The 10340-nt window shown below is 44.9% G+C and overlaps 1 long non-coding RNA gene across 1 annotated transcript; it reads right to left on the reverse strand.

Annotated features, from left to right (window-relative positions):
- Positions 1-4205: 4205 nt before the first annotated feature.
- Positions 4206-6996, reverse strand: LOC138789949 (uncharacterized). The gene is made up of 2 exons (XR_011362819.1): positions 6654-6996; positions 4206-4576 (listed from the first exon to the last, which is right to left on the reverse strand). It is a non-coding gene; the product is annotated as an uncharacterized lncRNA (long non-coding RNA).
- Between the last annotated feature and the right edge of the window lie 3344 nt (positions 6997-10340).

A 10340-nucleotide genomic window follows, 5' to 3' on the forward strand; every position in this document is an offset into this window, starting at 1 on the left:
GACCATGGGGGTTAAGAGGGCTGCATTTTACATACTCGCAGCGGGCTGACAATTCCACTGCGAGTATGTAATCTCATTGAAAGTGACAGTGAAGAGATCGGCTGCGGATACATTATGTGTGAACCCACCAATGTTTTCCGCTGACACTGTGAGTAAATGTACCATTTAATATGACTCTGTACTTAGTATTAAACATCACATAGCACTTTCTGTCTGTAGGACCCTTCACATTACCAGCCAAGTGTGAAGGACTAAAGAAAAAAAAAAGAATTGCTGATGCTATATCTATATATTGAGGATGACTGCATCAATTTATAAATAGAATTTGGTGGAGATACCCTTAATACACAATATAAAAATTAGGAAACCATCCAGCCCAAGGAGAATAAAGAATGACTAATATTAAGTTTCCTTCCTTAGCAAGTGCATAGGACAGTTCCTGCCTGGCAGCGAACGTAAAAGCTGCTGTGACACCCTGGCAAAAGATGTGCAGCCACTCCTAGACTAGGCCTCAGAGCGCAACTCAATGCCAGATGCAAAACGTCCGGATGCTCGCCTGTCTACCGTAAGGAAAGTCATAGGGGCACAATTATCAATCTTTTTTGCGCCATTATTTTTATTATGCAGGGTGTAACATTTAGTGTATCATTTATGAAGAAGTTTGTGCTATTCTTGAGCTGTTTACTATTAAGCATTTTTTTAATTTTTTTTCACTCGGAGGGGGCTTGTTAGAAGCGTTTTAAGTTAGCTACTTTTTTTAGCCAGATTCATCATGTGAATTTTTTTTATTTTGCACAAAAAATATAGCGCAGCAGTACTCCAGTGAGACCCTGGCATAGTTTGTTAACCATCTGTAGACAGGGTATGAAGATTATAAAAGTGTACCTGTCACTTGAAAAAAACAAAAAAAAATTCAGAACTTTTGATTAGTTTAGATCCGAGTTCACACCACGGTTGATCGCTAGAATGAGCGGTAGATGAACATAAAGAGTCATCCTTGGCTTGGAGCTGGGAGAGAACGTGACTAGTGTTTAGTGCTCAGACCTCCACTGATCATAAGAACAAGTAGGGAGAAGCACATGGCTGTGTGTGTGCTTCAATCCCCAGCTCAGTGTGACCTCTATCATTTTGTACTAGACAGACTTCATAGACTAAGGGCCCTATTACACAGAACGATAATCGGTGGAATTGATCCAGGTCAATTATTGCTCCGTGTAATAGAGACAATGATCAGCTGATGAAACGATTATCGATGGTTTAGGCTTTGACCTAAAATCACCAGGTGCCGGCCGTGCATTGCTATGTGTAATAACGATGTGTGTCCAGCAGCTGACAATTGCCAAAACACCTGATAACTTACCTCTCCCTGCTCCTGGTCTTCTCTCTTTTGTGCTCCGTGACTTCATGGTCCTGACAGCTGCAGCGTCTGAGTGGCCAGTCAGCTGTGGCCTGGCCTGGGAAGAGAGAAAACCAGGAGTGATATCCATGTAGCCCAATTATCAGGCCGTCTAATAGGTCCAGGCCGTAGTCGGCCCGTGTAATAGGACCCTTATACTGTCTAGTGCAAATAGACGAAGAGCCCAGCAAGACAGGGAGTTAAGCATAGAAGTGCATGCTTCTCCTGTCTCGTTCATAAGACCATTGGAGGTCCCAACACTCAGAACCAGAGCAGATCAAAATTTTTGACATGTCTCAGAGACATTTTAGATTTTTTTAGGACTAGAAACAGCATGGGATTCCTTTGGTGTTGTGGATAAGCTCAATTTACCTACATGGACAAAGCTTAACTGGTTACTTGGGCACATTCATAAAAATTCCATAAAAAATGCCCCAAATCCATAAGAATGAAGTATATACATATATGACTGTGGAGTGTATGGACTGTGTATTATTGCTGGAGAGAAGGGAATAGGCTGTGTCTGTATGCCACCGGCATTCTCTAGTGGAGAATAAGCGTATCTTCTGTGTCAGATCAGGCTGAATGCAAGTTTATCTTCTTTGTGGTCGGCACATCGCACACACTTTGGGGGTCTCTCGGTCACAAGCATCAGGTTGGAAATAGAAAATACATATTACAGCTTGGATCGGTCATTTCTTCCATGAGGCACAAAATAAATCCATTATTCTATCCATTTTATGTAGTTGATTGATGAACTAGTTAAACGACTTCTCGATGAAACCTTCTCCCTGAGCCACAACAAGCTCTAGAGTTTCTTCTATGGGAATCAATGTTTATTGAATCTCTGCACAGTACAGCAAGGACCACTGCTGAGTCGGCAGGATTCCTTGGCGCGCTTGTTTAACACTGGGCAAATAGACAAAATACTGTACGGACAACTGCAAGCAGAGCAATGTGCTAGAGGCCTTGCCAGAGAGACAACAGTAGTATACCGCAGGATGATTCTAACATATGAGAGAATGGAAGCAAAAGAATGTTCTTCCTCTATCTATCTATCTAATACCTGGCTATAACAATGTCCTTAACAATTCATAGCTGTAGTAACCGATTCTTTGAACAATTTCAGGGTGACGGCATCTCAGTTGTAAAAGTGAAAAGGTTTTATTTATGCTAATGCAAAAAAAACAGCAATGTTTTGGCTCTGCACACTAAGGGCCCTTTTACACAGAGCGATAATCGGCCAAATCGGTAATAGAGATGTCGTTCAGTCGATCAAACGATCATCGGCTGATCGTTGGTTTCGGTTTGGACCTAAGATCGCCGGGCGCTGACTGTAATAGCGATGTGCAGCTGATTGCCCAAACACCTGATACCCTACCTCTCCCCGGTCCCGGTCTTCTCTCCTGTGCTCTGCAGCTTCCTGGTCCCAAAAGCAGCAGCATTTGAGCGGCCTTTTCAGCCAATTAGCCAATCACAGGGAAGCCGCTGAGACGCTGCTGCCGCCAGGACCTGGAAGCTGTGGAGCACAGAAGACCGAGAGCGGGAAGAGGTAAGGAATCAGGTGTTTGGGCAAGGGCTGCATGGACATTGCTAACAATGTCCATGCAGCCCTTACTGCCCGACTATCGGGCCGTCTAATAGGTCCAGTAGTCGAGTGCCGATCTAGGAAATCGGCGCTCGTTTACTAAAATGAACAGGCCATAGTTGGCCCATGTAATAGTACCTTAAGGCTGTGTTCCCACACAGTATTTTTGCTCAGTATTTTGCAACCAAAACCAGGAGTGGATTGAAAACACAGAAAGGCTATGCTCACATACTGTTGAAATTGAGTGGATGGCCATAATTTAATGGCAAATAACGGCCATTGTTTATACAGTGTGTGAACATAGCCTAAACCTGAGACTTTTTCAAGCTTGGAAAAGGCTCCATTTTTGCATATAGCATACACATTGCTGTTTTTGTGCAGTGGCATAAATAAAACCTTCTCACTTTTGCACACAAGAGAAGCTGTCCCCCCTGCAATGCTTCTGGGATACTTGTACTGAAAAGAAGCAGCCGATGTGGGGCAACTTTGGATGCACTGATTTGGGGGATTGCTGCTTCTGCCATTGATTTCTGAGCCTATTCTTCGAAATGTGGTATTTATTTCTGAACAGGTGAACAGGCATTGCTGTTTAGAGAAGCTGGACCTGCAAAGATCAGGTTGCCACTGGGGTAGCTGATTTACAGAGCGGTATTTTAAGGGGAACTCTAGCAAAAATAATTCCTTCAAATCAACTGGTGTCAGAAAGTTATATAGATTTGTATATTACTTCTGTTTAACTCTGGATCTTAAATGGATCGTTGTCCATTTGCACTGGGGAGCCCTGGTACTTATCAGCTGCTGTATGTCCTGCAGGAAGTGGTGTATTCTTTCCAGTCTGATACAGTGCTCTCTACCCCCACCTCTGTCTGTGACAGGAATGCTCTAGAGCAGGAGAGGTTTACTATGGGGATGTTCTACTGCTCTGGACAGAGGGGGCAGTAGACAGCACTGTGTCAGACTGGAAAGAATACACAACTTCCTGTAGGACATACAGCAGCTGATAAGTACTAGAGCACTTGAACTTTTTTAATAGAATTAAATTACAAATCTATATAACTTTCTGGCTCCTGGTTTCTCCTGAATAATATTGGCTGTTTGCACTGGGTGTCAGTAACTGGCAGATCCGAAGTAATAAGCTGATCACTGACAAAGCGAAAGGGGTTCTGTCAGTTATAGAAAAAGTTTGGCTATAGTGTTCAATACAAATTACTCGAAACAAGCGTGGGTAAAAAATTCTATTTAAAAAGTTTGGGTATTTGCTGAAAGAAAAAAATGTATCACACACACACACATATATATATTTATCATCTATTTTCAACTATTCACAAGAAGGGTCAGTCTTATCATTGGTTTCAGGAGAGCAATTAATAAACTTATGTCCGTCATGCTCATGTCTGTTCATTTAGGGCATCTAGGACTTGTACAGGTGTATACAGTCCATGGATATGAATGTGTTTTTGTTCACGGTTAGTGGTGGATACTGATCAGATCTCATGTATTGATGATGACAGAGACCTGCATAACATCTTCACTGTTCCCATAAAGACAATGTTGATCTGAAGAACATAGAGTACTGAGGATTTCCATTTAACCTATTAGAAATAAAAAATAATAAAAATAATTACAACTATAAATTCGTCCTAACGCTACGTTCACACATTGTATTTTTAGAATAAACAATGGCCGTTGTGACGCTGTTTAATAGCAGTGTTAAATCATACTTGTGTGTATAGAACAGCGGCCACAGTGTATACACTCTGGGGGAGATTTATCAAAGGGTGTAAAATTTAGACTGGTGCAAACTTGCCTCAGCAACCAATCACAGCTCTTCTTTTCTTTCACCAGAGCTGGAAGCTGAGCAGTGATTGGTTGCTGTGGGCAGTTTGCACCAGTCTAAATTTTACACCCTTTGATAAATCTCCCCCTCTGTGTTCTGTGCATGTCAATTTTCTGTGGCCGCTATTCAGTATACAGCAGCTGCACAGAATAGATTGTGCACCCAATTTAAGTACGGCTCCTGGACGTCCTTTACATTGTGAGTTATGGCTAATTGGCACTCGAATGTGCCTGCATTCAAATTCACGTAAAGTGATGTTCACTCGGCCAATACTGCAGTATCAGCTGGGTTGAAAATCTCAGCCGTGTCACAGAACGGTCGCTGTTTTGCCATGTATGAACACAGCCTCAAGAAGCTCATTTATTGTATAGCATCCTATGAGCCAACCTTGGGCTCCACTACTCCTGGGCCCTGTAGCAGCTGCATTAGCTGTTTCTACCATACATATGTCTTAAAAAGTTTGGTAGTATTAGTAACGCTCGATTTTAAGTGTGAGCTTGCAAGTGGAGCATTGGAAGCGCTTTTCAATAGATCATTTTAGAATAATACAGATGTTAATGCAGAATATACCACATACACTAATTGAGCACAACTTCCTTAATGCAAAAAAAATCCTTTATTATTTAAAAAAATTAATAAAATAGAAATGTCAAAAACATAAAGAATGAGGGAAAAGGTGATGACAGTACAACAATCCAGGGAAGACACAATATGAATGACACAGACAATGAGTAAAGAAATATTACATATATAAAGGGCACAGGTTCAATCAATAGTACAAATAGCAGGATCCCAAGAAAAAACCTCTCAAAAATCCATAAGTGCATTAGTGCATGTGAGGCTAGCCGCCTAAACACAATTGGGACCTGTAAACGTTACACTCCTATGATTGCCACCAGCCCAAAAAGACATACAAATATTAGTCAAGTCTTACCCATATTGCTGCTTCCCTGGCACACCCCGACGCGCGTTTCGCAGATGACCACTTTATCAAGTGGTCATCTGCGAAACGCGCGTCGGGGTGTGCCAGGGAAGCAGCAATATGGGTAAGACTTGACTAATATTTGTATGTCTTTTTGGGCTGGTGGCAATCATAGGAGTGTAACGTTTACAGGTCCCAATTGTGTTTAGGCGGCTAGCCTCACATGCACTAATGCACTTATGGATTTTTGAGAGGTTTTTTCTTGGGATCCTGCTATTTGTACTATTGATTGAACCTGTGCCCTTTATATATGTAATATTTCTTTACTCATTGTCTGTGTCATTCATATTGTGTCTTCCCTGGATTGTTGTACTGTCATCACCTTTTCCCTCATTCTTTATGTTTTTGACATTTCTATTTTATTAATTTTTTAAATAATAAAGGAATTGTTTTGCATTAAGGAAGTTGTGCTCAATTAGTGTATGTGGTATATTTTGGTAGTCTCTTGAGTTTTCCTTGTCATATTGGTATTGACTATTTGCAGGGTATACTTTTTTGCACATGCGATTTACTTAGTTTTTTCCCTGTATATTGGAATTATTGTTGTATTAAAGATGTTAATGCAGGTCTACATGCTAAATGCAATAGAATCAGTGGAGACATTTGGCCACCCTAACAGCAGCACAGAGTATGTCAGAACATACACTGAGCTTTCCAAGTGGGTGGGACCAGAAGAGGCTCCAGCCAATGATATCACTGCAATGATCTCAACTACTCTGTGAAAATGCTGTTCTGTTGTACTTGTTATGAATATACTGATAGAGTAAGATAACATACAGAAGGGGCAGCGTCTTGCCCTGAGGATGGGGTATGGAGATGGTCAATGAAAAATCTCCAGGGTTAAACGCACCTCTATACAAACACATGCACACTTCTTACTCCTTCTTGACTTCTTTACGTTTGCTTTCCTTCAATTGACGTTTGTCTTTCTTGGCTTTATCGGGTCTGGTCTTCTTTTCTTTTCTAGGCAGTGAAGCGTAGGATATCATCGCCATTGTTACATATATTAGCACTCCCTGGATTCCACCTACCATCAGGCAGACTGGCTGTACCACAACAAAAAGGCAGACGACATTAAAAGAGGCAGCAACCCCTAGCTGTAACCTGCTATCACCGCTTTCCCAGGACAACACGGCAAAGTAGATGAGAGCTATGGCCGGGTAGCAGAAATTTTCTGCCATGTTGCAGCGTATTGAAAGGAACAAGGGGGTAAAGTCTAAAGGTTTAAACTTTACATAAAGGTGTGTCAAGAAAGCTTAACTCTTTATCCACCATAAGGGTAAATGCACACTGAGCGAAAAGTCGGGGAATTTCCAGCGGATTCCGAGCCAAAATGCAGGCGGAATCTGCTCAAAATTCCGCACGTAAAATATCACAAGTCTACTTTCTCATAGCTTTGAATAGGCTTTTCTCGCATTTGTGCACATGGCGGAAATTCCGTTGCTGATCCGCGTTCCGTCCGAAGAACGGGCCTGTCCATTTTTTGTAAGGATTCCGCTAGAGAAATCCTATAGAAGTCAATGGGGCTTAAATTCTGCACAAATTCTGCTCTAATTCTGCCTAAGCTGAATAGGTGAGGAATTTCAAGCAGGAAACTTTCCTCTTCAATTCCTCACCTATTCCTCAGTGTGCACATACCCTAAATCAGACATGGGGAACCTTCGGCCCTCCAGCTGTTGCAAAACTACAATTCCCATCATGCCCAGACAGCCAAAGCGAAGGAATTGTAATTTTGCAACAGCTGGAGGGCTGAAGGTTCCCCATGCCTGCCCTAAATAAATAAATATTAGAAATACCGTATTTTCCGGCATATAAGACGACTCTTTAACCCCGGTCAGGGGTCGTCTTATACGCCGGGTATGGTCACCCCCATTATAAAAAAAAACATTTAACTCACCTAGGGCCCGTTCCCGGCCTCCGCGTGCCTCCGGTACCAGTGTGACATACACTACCTACGCCGGAGATGGAGATCGCCGAACCTCTCCCTAGCAGCCGAGCGTCTCATTGGAGAGGCTCGGAGACGGTGGGCTGCCGGGAGAGCTTCGGGAAAATGAGAGAGACTTCTGCAACTTGTGGTGCCTCTCATTATCCCTCTCTAATGAGACGCTTGGTTGGTAGGGAGAGGTTTGGCGATCTCCATCTCCGGCACAGGTAGTGTACGTCACACTGCCTGCACCGGGAACGGTACCGGAGGCATGCGGAGGCTGGGAACAGGCTCTAGGTGAGTTATTTTTTTTTATTTTTTTTTAATTTAGCTGCAGTTAACCCCTGCCTAACCCCAGGGGTAAACATTTTCCGGCGTATAAGGCGAACCCCTGACAGGGGGTGTCATCTTATTTTATTTTTTTTTAATTCTCAATTTTATTCAAATTTTCCATTTTCGACAAAAAGAAAGGTCCAAACATAACAAAGCTTACCAACCAAAGCAAAGGCCGCTAGCGTCACGCAGGGCGCGTAATGAAGTAACAGACAGCAGAGAAGGAATAGCAAAGTCGCCCAACAACCACCTTGGGCCAACAAAAACAAACCATGGCTCAATTAAGCAGTGTCACACGTCATAGGGTAGGACATGAGCTGACGCTCAACCAAGAGAGGTAAAGGGCAAAAGGCTAAAGGGAAACTGAAGGGGGAGAAGAAAGGAGAGAGGAAGAGGAGAAAAGGAGGGCTATAAGCAATGGGGAGGGACCGGGGAGGGTGGGGGGGAGAGAGAGAGCGAGGGATAGTAAGCTCCACACTGAACCAGCAGAGCCTTATTCAGGGGACTCAATGTATTGGTCCCAGTAGAACCATGTTTGATAAAACGGTAAATTCCGGTCTTGAAGCTGTGCCGTAAGGTCCTCCATACGTTTAATATCTTCCACTTTCCGGAACCACATAGCCAGACTAGGGGGGTCTGCTTGTCGCCACATGGCGGGAATACAGGCCCGCGCTGCATTGATCAAGTGTCGAAGGACTGAGGAACGGTAACCCTTAAGAGGAATGTCAGATACATGCAAGAGAAAGAGGGCAGGAGAGAAAGGAAGAGAGCGATCCGTGAAGGTGGAGGTAATACGCCACACTTCTTGCCAGAATGGGGTCAGCTTGGGGCAGGACCAAAACACATGCAGCAGGGAGCCTTCCTCACCGCAATTCCTCCAACACAGAGGGGATACCTCCGGAAAGATCCGGTGGAGATGGGTGGGAACCCGATACCACCTGGAGAGGAGTTTGTAACCTGCCTCCTGGATGCGGGAGGATATCAAGGAGGAATGTGTGCATGTGAACACCCTGTCTGTTTGTGTCACAGAGAAAGAAGTATTCAGGTCCTCCTCCCATGCCGCGAGGAAAGGGGGAGGGGGCTGATCCGGAGGGAAGCCCAACATGGCGTAGATAACAGATAGAGAATGGCGGAGCGGGCCAGCGTTTAGGCAGAGAGACTCAAACTGGGTAGGAACACGGGCGAAACAGGAAGGCCTGGGGAGGGAGCGAAGGAAATGATGGAGCTGCAGAGACCTCCAGAACCCCAGGGGGGCGGGGTCCGTCAGGGCATTAAGGTCTGACAACAAGGGCCATGCTGCCCCCCTGAGGAAGGAGCGAGCACGGAAGCAGTCCGCCCGGAACCAGGCGCGGAAGCCAGGGTCCTCCATCCCCGGGAGGAAGGACGGATTGCCCAGGATTGGAAACATAGGAGAGGGATGTGGGGCCAGGAAGCCGGTGGACAGATGTTTATGGCAGACTCGGAGCGTCGAGGCAATAGTGGGGTGGGAATTCGCTCGTCGGGCCGAGTCTGGCAGCCAAGGCGCGGCCCGCAGAGGCAGAAGAGCCAGGTCATTCTCCAAGTCCACCCAGAGTTTTGTAGAAGAGTGACGGTGCCAGTCCAGTACTCTGGACAGGTGAGCCGCCACGTAGTACTGGTAGATATTGGGGAGACCAAGGCCTCCTCGGGATTTGGGGCGGTACAGGACAGTTTTTGCCAGGCGCAGCTGTTTATGTGCCCATATAAATTTAATGAGGAGTGACGTCAAACGTCGGAAAAAAGATCCGGCACCGCTATCGGTAGGGCTTGAAAATGGTACAGGAGCGGGGCAGGACATTCATTTTGAAGATGGCACAGCGGCCAAACCATGAGAAGGTACCCTTATGCCACCGTAAGAGGTCCTTCTCTATCGTCTGAAGCAGAGGAGGGAAATTAAGCTTATACAACTCCGGAACCGAGGGCGTAAGCTGGACCCCCATGTACTTGAGGGAAGTGCGGTACCACCGGAAGGGAAAAGACGCTTCTAGAGAGGAGGTCACTGCCACGGGCAGGGACACGTTAAGCGCCTCCGATTTCTGCAAATTAATTTTGTAGTTGGAAAGAACCTGATAGCGGGAGAGTTCCCTCAGAAGATTAGGAAGAGAAAGAGAGGGTTGAGTAAGAAAGAAAAGAAGATCATCCGCATAGGCTGCCGTTCTGTGTTCCACTGGCCCCACCCGAACTCCTGTGATGTCCGGGTTCAGTCTCACTCGCCTAAGAAAGGGCTCCAGTGTCAAGATGAAAATGAGGGGGGAGAGGGGG

This window comes from Dendropsophus ebraccatus, chromosome 4 (genome assembly GCF_027789765.1).
Source record: "Dendropsophus ebraccatus isolate aDenEbr1 chromosome 4, aDenEbr1.pat, whole genome shotgun sequence".
Classification (NCBI taxonomy): Eukaryota; Metazoa; Chordata; class Amphibia; order Anura; family Hylidae; genus Dendropsophus; species Dendropsophus ebraccatus.